Genomic DNA, 14,782 nt, shown 5'->3' with positions numbered 1-14,782 from the left:
GTCTGAAGTCAGGTCGTCGAGCTAAACGACATTAAATAAAAGCGTTTCATGGGAGGCAACCCATTTATAATACCATTGCATTTTTATTTTATTTTATTTCGGCTAAGCAAATTTCATTTAATTTTTATTTTTATTTTCAAGAACCAAATGTTTTCAATCAAGCTTACACGAGGAATATATTCAAAATTTTCATTCGAACAATGACAAATTCAGCCCCAGGAAAAGTAGTGCTTTGCGCAGAGTAATGGAAAATTTTGTTCTAGTGTTGTGCGCACTGTTTCATTACAAATGACACGTTAGCATTTCCCCTTTGGCATGCCAGCGCAATTTAGCCAAACCCTTAAAAACATTATGTCACCTTTTATGCAACATATTTGTCGCCACCTTTACACACCTCCTCTTCTTTCTTTCTTTGACCATAGGCCCCACCTCTATCCTTATCACTCTCCTTTTAAATTTTAAACACCGATTTCACCCAAATTAAAATACCCCACATGCCCTATTCAACACAAAAAAATACAAACTCCCAACCCCTTCATCTTCCCCAAACCATACCCATCGCCCATTCTTATACCCATCGCCAGCCTTGTCGTCACTTCCCATTACACCGTCCGAACACTCCGACGCTCTCTTATCCGGCTGCTCCTCTCCATAATGGTCCGTACACGACACCTACAGCACCTCGCCCAGACATGCAAACACAAATGATGAAGTCTATAATCACCTTAACACCATTGAGACAAACATTGTTGAAATCCTTCCATATCTTTGTCCAAGCGCCTCCCACTGCGGCCATGGCCGTGGTCGACAATAAATCCGAGGAGTTCTTTATTCCTTCTCTCGTACTTCAATTTTACGTTTTGGGACAAAACAACATAAGTGAGGGAGAGTAGAGTCTAGGTTGAATTTTCCTTTGCTTATATCCATGTTTTGATGCTAGTATGTGTTGATTGGAGGATATACGGAAAGTTCCATTTAATTTCTTTGTCTTGTTGAATGTTTTTGAATGCTATGATTGTTTGGGAACACATAATTGTTTAGGTTAGATATTCTTGATAGCGGATAGCATGAATTGTGATCAAGTTAGATTTCTTTGATATTCCATGATTAGTTGGTTTATATGTTCTTAGCTTAATACATGAAAACAATTTGGTGAGATTTAAGCCTTTACGAGCATACCGTTTTGCTCTCATTTTTTGGATTAAGTGTGTCGAATTTGATATTGGTATTCTAGAATCAGTATTTTAAATACCGTCGAGATTACACACGAACATGATACTTAAAAATGATTTAGGCACTTTAGGATTAACCACTCCATTTTACCCACTAAGTGGCCTACCCATGCATTTCCCCTAGTTAACCACTCTTGAGCCTATTCCCATTTCTTTTTTTCACCACATTTATAAACCCAAGCCTTTTTATTTTATCTCTCTTTTGTACCCTTTTCAGGACAAGTGAACAATTTATCCATGTATGCTCTATGAATAGAAGATTTTTTTGTGGTATTAGAAAGGAAGTGGTGTGCAAAAGCAAAAAAGAAAAAAAAATCTTCTTTCATTTTCGAAAAAAAAAATCAGTTCGAAAAAAGAAAAGAAAACAGAAAGAGACAAGAAAAAGTGGAAAAACAAAAACAACAACACAAGTACGGAACAATCAAATTCAATTCAAAAGGAATAGCGTTGTTTGATGGTTTGTATCTTTTTATCTTGTTTTACTTAGTTGATTGATGAAGTTGTATTTATTTGTAATTTCTTGTCTTGAATTTTAGCCATATTATTAGCCTTTTCCCTACTTTACCTAAGCCCCGATACAACCAATAAAAGACCCTTTGATTTATGCATCTTGTTCTTATTAGTAGTGGAGATTTGTTTACTTGCAGGCCTATGGTAATATCATGTCAATTATGACATTGAGTGTTTCTATACCCTAAACACATTGAGTGATTTGAGTGAATCCCAGTAAGGTGTTGAGTTATGGGCATTAAGGTTGATGAATGAATGGATGTTACAATTGTATTTAACTTGTCCCAATTGGTGATGTTCAATTGATTGGTGTCTTGACTTGGATGATTATTATGGTCTCTACCTTGCTTCCTCGAATGTGAGACTTGAAGAAAAAGGTAAATGGAATTTTTGGCTGATTTGATTATATCCTACTTGAGGACAAGCATGAGATAAGTGAGAGGGAATTTGATGAGTGTTCTAAATTAATAATATTTGCTTGTCTATTCTTTGATCTTATGGATTTATTGCTATGATTTGGTTGTGTTATGCTTATTTTCGTACATGATCTTACTTTTCAGAATTAGCAGTAAAAAAGGCACATTCTGTATTTTTATTATTATTTGGTCACGGCTGGAGACATGGGCATGGCTCTGGGCATGACATAGTCTAACGTGGCAGTTTCTAGAAGGTCGATTCAGTATCATTTTTCTAGAAGATCTAGTGAGCACCTTCTGGAAGGTGGACAGGCAGAGATATCTTAGGAGATTTTTAAAGTTTGAAAAACATTTGGAATTATCTTTAGGATTATTTTTCTTTTAATTTATATGTTTATCTCTATGATTTTAGAGGCTATAAATACCCTCTTGGGGTAAGCCTAAACACAACTCGTATTTCATTCTTCTTCTTATTTCTAGTTTTATAAAGTTATTTCTTTTCTTTTTCTTTTCAAGTTTTCATTTTTATTTTATTTTGAGTTTTATTTTTAAACATGCAAAGTATGACTTTTGTCATGCTTAGCTAATTTTCTCATAAGCCGAGGGCTTAAGCGATGACTCAATTCCAACGTGAGAATTGAAAAGCACTTGAATAACTTCGGAATATCTCTCTCAATCTCTGCGCTTATTTTCAAATCCAAAACAATTTTCAAAATCAAATATTAACTTTGGTCAAGAAGTTGTTACGATTAAATGTATGGGAGAAGGATTGGCTTATTGAAAGCACATTCGACTTCCTGGAACACACTTGGCGAGATTGCCTTGCTAAGAGGGAATTGAGATCTAAATTAGTAGTTATTGAAACAACAATTGAGTCGGTCTTCACGAACTTAAACAATTATGGATCTACGATAATTGATGTTAATCAGATCAACTTCCAAATCTGGAATCAAAGATTGTCTTGGGCATTCAGTATACAAACTAAAGTCACGAAGGTTGCCCTTGTAGACAAAGTAAGTGACGTGAATCCCGAAGGGAAAATCTAATTCGATGATCCGAAAGAAATTGAGTCAAAGTGAGGCTTGAGGCTGTTTTTACCATATTTATTTTCAACTTTACATTTTTTATTTTCTTTATTTTTACTTTAAATCGTTTTTATTATTTAATCATTTTTATCAAAACCACCTCATTTTCTAAGTCCCTGTGGATCGACCATTACTTCTCTTTACTACGTATTTCCTTTATTTATTAATTGAAAGAATAATTTATTTTGACATCAAAACGATAATTTTCACCAATATCCCAAGTTTAAATTCATACCGGTCTCCATACACCACAAGAAAACTAATTCAAGTTTACTTAGACAAGACGTAGTATCATTACGTCTAGAGTAGTTGTATGCTAGAAACCGGTGGATGCAAAGGAGAGCTAGGTCGTGGATGTGCCACGCTTTTATCATGTAAGAATCAAACTTAGCTCCTGCCAAACTAGTGAGTGTCTCCAATGCCATATCAGTGTCAAAATCCTACGTAATCTCTCGTAAAGACGTTATATAACCATGGTCGTGACATTTGTCACGAACCCCATAGAAAATTAAAATCATTTAACATCATTTGAAAATATTGTCCCATCAACCTAAAAAAATATTTGGAGTATTGACAGAAGTGACATGACGTTGCTGAAAAGTAAAAGTGGCATAAAACTCAAATACTAACTCATAATAAGTATCACGTCTAATATCACAGTATAGAGTCCACCCAACAGCATCAAAGTAGTGCATCACAACATCACGTAAATGTAACGTGTCAAGTGTGCGAGATTGAATATACTTATAAACTTGAAACTTATGATAATGAATGTTGTTGAAACGCCATGCCTCAGTACCATCAAAGTCGAGGTATCCTTGCAACACCTCCTCAACACCTCTTATCGAAAGGATCAAAACTGTCGTCACCTTGCTCATCGAGTTCATACAAATTTATGGAAAAGTGTGTTGTATGGGGCTGCCCAAAAAATGGTCGAGACGATGAATATCGCTCAAAAGCTTGTGATGATGCGGGGCTAGTTGAGGTGGTACACCAGACTTGAATGTAAATCCGCTCTGAAAGTCTTTTGAATAGACAAAAACATGGTGCCACATCATTAAAGGTTCAATATCAACCAGATTAAAATTTACCTCGGGTTACTCGGGCATGGCTGAGTGAGAAGAAAATAATGGAGTAGCATGCGATATTGACTGGAAGTGAGAACCCGAAGGTGTCGTATGGAACGTTCGAGTTTCCGATGATAAAGCATGGTTTGACTGTGGTCTTGATGGACTAGTAGAGCTTTGTGGCGACACAAGGAAATCAGCCGAGGAGTATACGGCAGTGGTACAGACGGACGGTTCATGCACTTAGATGAGTTCCGACGTGGGAAAACGCACGCACGGTGGTGGAACACGACATCCACCCGTCGAGTAGCAGGTGCAATGGTTACTTTGGTTGCTATAGTGGTGAATCTGAGTCGATCGGGACCTCTACAACGAGCGGCGTAGTGAAGCACTGGCGACCTCCACCATGAGTGACCGGTAGTCGAGTTGGGTTGCAGGTTTGATTCCTAGTTTGCACCATGATAGAAAGCAAGATATTATATAAAAGAAATATGGAAAAGACGAAGAAAACTAACTGACGTTTGGAAGGTGGAGAGAAGGCAGAGTGGTAGCGGTTCTTTGGTCTTGGGAGAGGAACGGTGCATGGCTTGGGCAAGAAGAATAAGGGTTTTCTTTTTTTATATTCACGTATAAGGGGAAAGAGTTTGAAAACAAAAGGTTTTAGTTAAATAATAATATAATGAGATGATGATTTAGTTTAAAAATTAAAAGGTGATCAGAAAAAGAAGTGGAAAGAGATTGGGTTGCTTGGGCGGTTGAAAGAAAACAAAAGTGGAGAATGTTGATAATTGGGGGGAAATGGATATAGAGTAGGAGGTAATTGAAAACAAAATTCGGGTGGGTTTGGCTAAGGTGCGTTGGCCTCATAAGAGATTGGATGTGTTCCGCTATTGTGCACCGTTAATGAAACAGTGCACTCCACCAAATTAAGGAAATTTGGCGGCTGCCACATGAGCTCTTCACACCTTGGAGTCGAGTTTTCACCATTTTCTCGCTTTTGGTTCGAACAACTCTTGATTTCATCTTAATTAAATTCAAGTTAGAATAACGGTACATACAAAATTAAAATTAAAAGCGAACAAGATATGTAATGAAATAAAATAAAAACTCAAACAATTGAAACATATAAAATTAAATATGAGTTGCCTTCCATAAAGCGCTATTTATAATGTAGTTAGCTCAACGACCTAGTTCAGGCTACAAGTTCCGTAAGAAACGCTTCCACTTCCCACGCTTCTTCAAAGTAAGAAATTCCTTATAAGGAATTCAAAAATTATCATAAAGATTTCTTTGGATCTTTCCCAATTTTAAAATATTTTCCAAAATAATGGCTGCCAATACATCTTTTTTACAAAAAATCATGTTCTTCAAATGTTTCCCCGATGGTTTCGGCTTTATTTTTGTGCTTGATTTGTTATTTTTCACTTTTGATTCCCTACATAATTCATTAGAAAAATTAGTTTCAAAAATTCATCAACTACAGGGTCAATTATATCGAAAAATTTAAACTTACGACATTATCATGATGTTGTATCACTATATAAACATCAAACTCCATCATTAATATATCGCTTCTCATGTCGATTTTTGTATTTGCGGTGCTTAGGAATGGTCAGCCCAAAAGTACTTTGGAATAAGTATTCGTCTTATCGGTTTCCATGTCGATGACATAGAAATAGACATGAAATATAAGAACATCGTCATTCACTAAGACATTTTCGAGCACTCCCTCCAAGTAGATAACAGAACAATCAGCCAACTGGATAGTCACTCTTGTTTCCTTCAAAGGCTCGTTAGTAATCATTTTATAAACAGAAAGTGGCATAACATTTATTGAACCTCTTAAATCGCACATTGTATGTTTAATTAAAAAATTTCCTATTTTACAAGGTATAACAAACATACCTTGATCCTTCATCTTTGGTGGAAGTTTTCTTGTCAAGAATGCTAACTTGTCAAATTACTTCAAGGAGAGGCATGTTAACTTGTACTTCTTGGAACACTTATATAATTTCCTTTTCTTTGGCCCTTTTGTCACCTTATCAATCTCGATGGGAAAGGTGGTGTGATTTCGTGGGAAGTAGAGAAATAAGGAGAATAATTTTTTGGGAAGAAAAATGAGGAGTAGGCGATGACGATATACCTTGAATATTAGGATGTGGTGTTTTCTTCTCTTTTTTGGAATGTGCAACATTCTCCTATGGGTATTTAGGTGCAATAACGATTCCACTTTAACATTCTCTCGCGGATTTGACTCTGTTTGAGAATGTAGTCTTCCTTACAACTCTAATCTCCCCATGGTTTGAGCCAGTTGGCTCACTTGCTTATCAAACTCTTGAAAATACGCTTCAGTTCGACTTATGAATTTTTCCTGGGAAGTAACAGTTTCTCTTGTGAAATCGTCAACTTCTCCATCATCGCCTCAATGATATCTTTTGCGCTTGTTATTGCAGAGGTGACCTCATTTGATATGTCGACTTCGAGTTATGTGCATAACTGAAATTAGGATGTATTGCCATCCCGGATTGTATGTGTTTCCATACGGGTTGTATGGTCTTTGGGGAGGTCCTAGAAAGCTTCCTACGACATTGGCTTGTGTGTTACCTACTTCTTGTAACATCGGGCAGTAGTCCGTCGGATGATCTGGCATCTTGCATATACCACAGGTTCTTGTTACTTCATATTTTTATGCAATAAGTGAATTAATCACTTCAGTTAATTTATCTAATTTTATTTTCAATGGAAAAGGTATTTATCTCGTGAACCCATCGGTTGGGTTCACTTGAAAACTGTTGAGAGTTGGATGCCATGGTCGAAATCAATTCTCTCATTATTTTTGGAATCATTTTGACTAATGCTCCTCCACTGGCAGCATCTACAATTTTCATCTCTAAAGGTAACATTTCTTTGTAAAAGTATTAAAGTAATGTTTGCTCGGTTAATCTGTGCTACAGACAACTCAATTAAAACTTCTTAAATCGCTCCTAGTAGTCATAAAGACTTTCTTCGTTCTTTTGTCGAATTGAAAGAATGCTACTTCGTAACTCGCTTGCTTTGGCCACTGGGAAGTACCTGTCAAGAAAGATTCGACTCATGTCAGCCCATGAATTAACTAAATTTGGTGGTAAATAAAATAGTCATTCCTTAGGCAAATTGGCTAAGGAAATAGGGAAAGCTCTTAGTTTTATTTGATATTCGATAACACCATGTGGTTTCATGCTAGAGCAAACCATTTGTAATTCCATCAAGTGTTTGTGCGATTTTCATTGGGAAGACTGCAGAAAATGAGAAGAAGATGAATAAGTCATGTCTTCAATTGGAACGGAGTTTCACCTTGAGGGAAGGTTATACACAACGCCGTTTGAGTGGTAATACCTGCAGCTAGCTCCCGAATCATTGCTTCTTCTTCCATCTAGATTTGATCTTCATAATTTGTCTCGGTATATGCATCAATTTTAGAATTTATCTCTAGATATTGACCTATTTTTGAACTCTGCTCTTATTCTTCTAGTCTTTTTCTTTTCTCTCGAAGCATTTGTGCGTGGATTCTTCAAGTTCGTACTTCGATCTCTGGATCAAAATCTAGTAATTCTCCCGAGTTATTCCTGGTCATAAATTAAAAATAAAATAAAAAATTAGTAACTTGTCATTAGTCCCCGACAACGAATCCAATTTGACACGCGTCGTTTTTTGTGTCAAAATAATTCATTTTTCTTAATCAAGGAAATTAAGTGTAGTAAAATAGAAGTAAGGGTTGATCCCACTGAGACTAAGGAAAACTCCCTAGTTTACTCTTGGTTTGATCTCTGAACCAGAAAGTGAGTTGAGCAGTGATTTGGGTAAATATGGGGATGTTTGTAGATAAGGAGAATAAAATAAAGAAAGTGAATAACATTGCAAAGAAAATTAGATGAAATGGATTTAAAGCAAATAAAAATTGGAAATCAATTTGTAAAAATCAACCTTAGGCTTCCGCTTTGACTCAATTTTCCCGGATAATCGAATAAGATTTTCCCTTCGGGGTTCAATTCGATTACTTTGTCTACAAGGGAAATCCTCGCGACTCTACTTTGTATACCGAATACCCAAGAGTAATCCCTTGATTCCTTTTTTGGAAGTTGATCTAAGTAACAACAATGTTGTAGACCAAAAAGCGTTTAAGTTTGTAAAAACTGACTTGAATTATGTTGTTTCAATAATAACTGATTTCGATCTCAATTTCCCCTTAGCAAACAATTTTGCTATGTGTGTTCCCAAGAATTCGAATGTGCTTTCAATAAGTTGATCCTTCCTCTCATACATTTAATCGTAATAACGTCCAGACCAATGTCAATATTTGGTTTAGAAATCATTTTGACTTTTGAAAGTAAGCTCAATAAATTGAGAGAGATTTTCGAATTTATTCAAGTGCTTTTCAATTCTTTCTTTGGAAATGAGTCATCGCTTTAGCCCTTGACTTAAAAGAAAATTACCTAGGCGTGACAAAAGTCATACTTAGCATTTTGGAAATCAAAAGTACTTTAAAGGTAAAAACAAAGTAAAAAACTAAAAAGAGAATTTTATAAAAAAATAAAAAAAAGATCGTAATGATCTAAAAGATAAAGAAGAATTTGATGAATGGAATGATGAATTAAGCTTACCCTAGGGTATTTATAGCCTTCTAAAACCCTAAAATAAGTTGAAAATACAAAGGATAATTGTTTGAATTTAAAATCTAAAAATAAAAAGATAAATCCTAAAAACTTGAATTTAAAATGCTTCAGTCGTCCATCCACCTTCTAGAATTACTAAATGGATGTTGCTGACTAATTGACACGTCAGCTATTTCATGCCCAACCCACTGTTCCAGCCTTGATCCAGAAAAAAAAATACAGTTTTCAGGCATTTTAGCACATTTTCCAGAAGTTATTGTCCTGCACATAAATCATGTAAAAATACCCAAATCATCAATAATAGTAAACAATCAAAGAATATTTAAGAATAAAATGTTGCACAAAATAAACTGATAAATCCGCAAAAAGACTCAATTTCCAGTCTTTTCACTCAAGTTATTGCTCGTCTAAACAAAGTATGCATAGCATTTTAGCTGCATTTAGTTGCATATAGGTTATATTAGCTTGTGGTGGATAAATTTTGCTTTGACAAGATTTATTTGGTTTGACTGATGCTGTTGAGGAGAAAGAGTTGTTTGGATTGTGTTTGTGCAGGAAACTTACAGAGGAAGAACATTTCAGTCGTGACAACGTAAATTTGCAAAGGCCAATGAAACAGATGAGAACATGAGGAGCAAATTTATCTCGTTGAGGCAAGGTTTATCTGAAGAAGTCTGAAGCAGGTGTGACGAAACCGCCTATGTCACAAGTCAACTGGATGACCTACTTCACGTGCAAGCAAGACTTAATTATTCTGACAGCCGCCTTTCCTTTTTAGTAGACATTTAATAACGGTCATTTAAGGAAACTCCAAAAGCATGCAAAGCCCTAGGAGATTTTCCTTATAAATAACCAGTCGTAGCCGTCAAAGAATAGGGAGGCAAGGAAGAAGAGAGAAGAGCTTTACCCAAGGCGTGAACAAGCAACTGCAGTGCTTTTTCACTGTCTACCCATCGACCTTCCTTGATGTCCTCCATAGCCAGACTTTAGTAGAGCGGTGATCAGGTCTCGAGAGAGACTTATCACCAAGGCAGGCATAGTGTTGATCAGAATCGTCGCGACAGAGCCCCCAGTTTTGGGAGTCGTTCTTCCTTTGTTCTTAACTCTTTATCTATTTAGGGTTGTAATAAACGTTGAATCTTGGATGACTTTTGATCGCATCATGACTGTCTTACTTGATGTTAAACCTTGTTTTGCCTGAACAATATTCTTAAGTTTATAAATGATGAATTATGTTTTGCGTATGTCTGTTTTGCTCATCGTTTAAATATTTTACCTTACGCTGTAAGAGCATCGAGAGATCGCCTGTGGTTTTGGTAAAACATGTCTTGGCAATGTAAGAGCATCGAGAGATAGCCTTTTGTCTAGATAGTGATTCTTAGATTCGAGAGAATTAAGATAGATCCACGTGAGCAATGGAATGAATCTGGGATGGTGAAGTTCTAACTTGTTACCTTAGAGATAAGGAGTGGGTTTCAATCGACTAAAAGGGATAGACGCTGGAGTAGGATAGACAACGCCTATAGTTTACGCTGAGAGGTATTGCTACAACAACAGTTTGACAAACCAAGGGTTGTAGTTAACGCTGAGGAGTATTGCCATAGCAACAATCTAAGAATACCTAGTAATCCTGTAGGGCAGCTTTCGTAAGTCATAATAATTCATTTTAGACTTAGGATAATTGTTGTCAAAGCAAAAGTTTAACATCAGTGCTCTATGATATGTCTGAATATGTGAGGTTGTTGCATTATATTTGAATCAACGTTTGTCTTGTTTTATTTTATTATTCTGCATACTTATTTTGCCTCGACCAAACTTTCCTGCAATCGTTAAATCACTTCTTTGTTTTATTAGTTCTTAAGCTGACAATCTAGTAGGACTTAGTTTGTGACACTAGTTCTAGTTGTGGTGAAAACATATTTCTTGACCAATCCCTATGGAGACATACTCACTTACCCTATATTACTTGAATCGATTGTGTATACTTGCATAGATTTGCTTGCCTTAACTTATACATTTACAAGCGATCATAAACACTAGTCATAAATAATACATAACACTCAAAACATGGCTAGCTTGCTATTAAAATATCGAAATGAAACTCTTTTATTCAGCTAGTATTCAATTTCTACTCCCTTCAACTTGATGGCTAGCTTACTTCATTGTTGTCTTCCTTCAATATTTCTATTGTTCATGCAAGGTTATTTTGTGATAATCATATTGCGATTCATCTGGCCACAAATTAGGTGTTCCATGAACGAACTAAACATATTGAGATTGATTATTATTTTGTGAGAGATAAAGTCAAAATTGATTTTTTGAAGTTGTTTCATGTTCGCTCTTCAGATTAGTTGGTTGATGTGTTTACAAAAACCCTTTGAACTCCATGCATCGTGCTTTCGCTGACAAGTTGAGACTTCTTAATCTCCAGTTAATTGGTTATTCAGTTACTCATGGTAGTTAATGTAGTTGCTTTATATAGCTGCTTTTGTAACCTTTTTGGTCAATCAATGAAAACCAGATTTCATTCTTGTCTTCTGGTATGTTCTTAGATTTTATAAGAATAGGTACTAATTTTTAGCTGATCAGATTTAGTGATTTGCACAATACTTAATATCTTTCTTACATTGCAGAGGAGAAAATATTTTACATGGCCAAATGCAGCTGTTCCTGCTGTAACTGCACCTGAGAAGGCCTCACATGATGCACTCTCGTCTGATTTCCCGAAATATAACCACCAGTTACGGCTGAGCTTGAGTTGAATCTGACGGTAGACCGTAGACGCCTTACTGCTTGTAAACTTGTACAGCTATATCGCCGTAGTCTTGTTTCTTTTGGCGGAACAACCCATTGCTAGCTTGACGTCTACTAAACGCGGAACTAGAACCTTCAACAATACTAAACGTGTCACCAAATGAATTGAAGGTATGGTTGGAGTCTGTTAGGCGTTGGCTGAAATGTGCTCACTTGTTGTTCTATTACTGTGAAAGCAGATATTGACCGGTAATCTCATATTTTCTTCTTCCATCACTCACTTTTACTATTTTAATTAAAACAAGTTGGATTTGATTGAGCTGGCACCTTTTTTTTGTTTATGTTCCTCATGTAGTCAGACATGTATCTGCACAGATGATTAATCTTGTTTATGTAAAAGAATCGTTAATGTGAAACTTCAGGGTGCAGAGATCTGATAAATGCATAATGTTGTCAACACATGCAAACTTATTTGAGGATTAGTTGAGTTTTAGAACCTAAATTCCTAGTTATTTCAAGCTTGGTTTATATGTTCTTTCTTAAACATAATCAGATATAAATTTCTTTCCAAACCATTAACATTCTTTGAGCTTACAATACAGACTAAAACTTGTACAGGAGCGTATCTAGGCCTAGGCCTACCTAGGCCATGGCCCCATGCCCAAAAAAGGGTAAATTATTTATTCAGATCACCAATTTATTATTTAGTTTCTGCTTTGGCCACTCAATTATTATTTATTTTAAATCATACTTAATGTTACATTTTGATTTTATTTTGTTCACTCATCTTTAAAAGATCATAAGATAATGTCATTTTATGATTAAAAAATAATTTAAAAATAACATATTAACATCATTCTTAATTTTTCGACAATAGGTGATCAAAACATAACCAAATCGTAAGGTTGACTATGATTTTGAAGAAAAACAATAATAGTTAAGTGACCAAAACATAAATTAAGTAATATATGGGGTGACCAAATAGTTAGTTTACCCTAAATAAAAAAATATGTATACATTATGTTAAAAAATTAAATTAGTCAAATTAATATACTTTTTCTAGATTTAATCCATATATATATATATATATATAATTTTTATTATATTTTTAAATTAAAAATATATGAGGATTATTTTAGATAAAATTTTTATTATATTTCTATGAGCTTGGACTATAAAATTTTTCTGGACTTTAGTTCTACAAAGGATGCTGGTACAGTAGGACCAGCCACGACTAAGCCTCAAAAACATGACAAGGCCTCTTAAGTTTTGATGTATAGTTAAGGTTCCATATCAAGGTTAGACGGTCATATAGATTTCAGCAACTATTCTTGATCCATGCCGAAACAAGTAGAATTAATTATTATTACTTCTACAACCAACTCAACATATCGGTTAGGTCCGCCAAAATGTTGGGTTTTGAAAGAAAAAACATATTTAAAAAAAGGATAAATTGAAAATTTTCCCTTAATCTAGTTTAGATTTACAAAAAGCTCATAATTAATATTTTGTCTAAAATTTAGAGGTTAAAATAAAAATTAAACTCGTTTACTAACGTACCATATCATCAAATTAACGGCACTTAACATTCCAGTGACAAAAATTTAATAAAACTACAATATAAGTGATCAAAATCATCTTTTAAAAAAAATAGTGAACAAAAGTTATAAATACAAAAATAGTTGACTATTTCGATAGTTTACCTTAGGAAACACCAAAATCACAGTCAATTTTAAGGATCATAGTTAAGACTGTAAATCGACTAATTATAGGAGTTGGTAAGAACCCAAATGACAATATGATAAATCCAGTGGTGGTGGAATCTCGTGCATCTCAATAGACAACGATGCTCTCGATCAATCTACCTAAAAAAAAGTTTAGAAATTCACTCGAAAAAAGTTTTATAATTTTCAAATAATTTTAAAAATTGTATATATTTCATTTTAAATAGACTTCATAAACACAATAAATGATTACATAATTAATTTTTTATTTTCGTGGAAAAATAATTCTAGTGGTAATAATAATAATTCTCACCAAAACCGGTCACATGCATTGAAGTGTTAACCAATTTTCTCATTCACAACTTACTCTGAAAAGTGAAACTTGGCATGGAACAATTGTAATAAAAAATGTTTTCCCTGCACGTGAATTCCATTTGTTTCCATCTAACCACTCTTTTTGAAGATGAGTAATTGTCTTAAATGATCGCAATTGGGTCTTACCTTACATTAAAATGTTTTAGCATCTAGGGAGGGACAAATCAGAAAAAAAAGTTTTAAAACATAAAATAATAATAATAATAAAAGTTAATGTTTATATCAATTAAAATTGGATTCTACGCAAAAACTAATTTATCTCAGTGGTTAAATGATTCGTTGTTGTTTTTAGAGATTACGGGTTCGAGCATCAGCGACTACAGTAGGGTGATTGAGCGTTTATTAGCATCTGGTCCTTGAAATTAAATTACCAACATATGAGAATGGGTTCCTTTAGCATCTAAAGGAAATTTTGTAGGTGAATTACCCAATTCAATTTAAGAGGCTTGAATGTCTAATCCTAACACATTAATTTGATTTTAGGTGTATTTGCATGACGACACGAAGGAAGGGCCTAATCCTTTATTCATTTCTTTTGTCGCATGCAAGTCACTTTAAGTTCATCACAACCAAAAGTGGTTCAAAAATTTATTCGACCTCCATCGCTATTTTTTTTTTCAACTTACACAATTTTGGGTTCTCCATTAAAACTCATCCAAGTTTTTAGCTGATCAATTTTTTCCCAAAACAAGGGGTAAACTACTTAAATGACCACTTTTATTTCATAAGTGTTTATTTTTGTCATTGAATTTTGAACGTCGTCATTCTCGTCGAAGACGATCATTGGACCCTAAAGTGTTTAATCCAATCCATTTAGGCATCTTGAAAGTGAATCTCATGTCCATTTTATCAACAAAAAAAATCTCGAACTCCATAAATCTAACATATTGATGTAAGGTGATCTACACGCTTTGGTGAAGAGAGTAGATAATCTTATTGTGTCCCGATCTAGGATTGACAAGTACTG

Source organism: Hibiscus syriacus, unplaced genomic scaffold, assembly GCF_006381635.1.
Source record: "Hibiscus syriacus cultivar Baekdansim isolate YM2019G1 unplaced genomic scaffold, ASM638163v2 tig00110057_pilon, whole genome shotgun sequence".
NCBI lineage: Eukaryota > Viridiplantae > Streptophyta > Magnoliopsida > Malvales > Malvaceae > Hibiscus > Hibiscus syriacus.
This window is presented reverse-complemented; position numbering follows the sequence as displayed.